This window comes from Octodon degus, unplaced genomic scaffold, assembly GCF_000260255.1.
Source record: "Octodon degus isolate 3935 unplaced genomic scaffold, OctDeg1.0 scaffold00056, whole genome shotgun sequence".
Classification (NCBI taxonomy): domain Eukaryota; kingdom Metazoa; phylum Chordata; class Mammalia; order Rodentia; family Octodontidae; genus Octodon; species Octodon degus.
The window spans coordinates 4,144,084-4,144,854 of NW_004524632.1; positions in this window are offsets into that span (position 1 = coordinate 4,144,084).

The window sequence follows — 771 nt, forward strand, 5'->3', positions numbered from 1 at the left end:
AACCTTGAAGCAGGACAGACCCACAACATTTCTTTTCCTGTCTCTTGCCTTCATTCACCACACCCTTCTTTTTGAAGAAACATCCACCTGAGAGACAGCACAGCAGCAGCTGGCATGTCATGACAAGCAGCCCATATTCAGAAGACCAGAATGACCAGCACTCCAAGCATGAAACTACTATTACAGATTACGATCTGCTGTGCAGATGCTTAGTTCACAGGTATCAATATATATAGTTAGTCAGGGTGAGAATCTTTCCATTTAACTGCTAGATTAAAAAATCTTCTGAAGATTCTCAGAATCATTGCCTTGCCCATCTTCTACATATAACTGTATGGCTTATCACTGTCATGTTTCCTAGATCGTCTCCTTTCCCTCTCTTAATTAGTTAGTCCTCGAGTTCCTGCTTTCCTTTTATTTGTATTATACCTTTCTATTTGTTTTTCTTCTTTTGAATTCTTATCCTAGGGAAACTATACAATATTTACACATGTGTGTCCAGTTTATTTCACTTATGAGTATATGTTCAAGTGGCATCCACTTCAATGTAAAGGCTTTGAGTTTGTCATTCTTTATAGCTGAGTAATACTCCATTGTGTAAAAACACCACATCTTTTTCAACCATTCCTCAGGTGATGGGCATCTTGGGAGTTTCCAAGATTTGGCTATCACAAATTGTGCTGCTATAAACATAGGCACACATATATTTCTATGATATGATGTTTTCAGATCCTCTGGGAAAATTCCCAGTAGAGGAATAGCTGGTTTAAA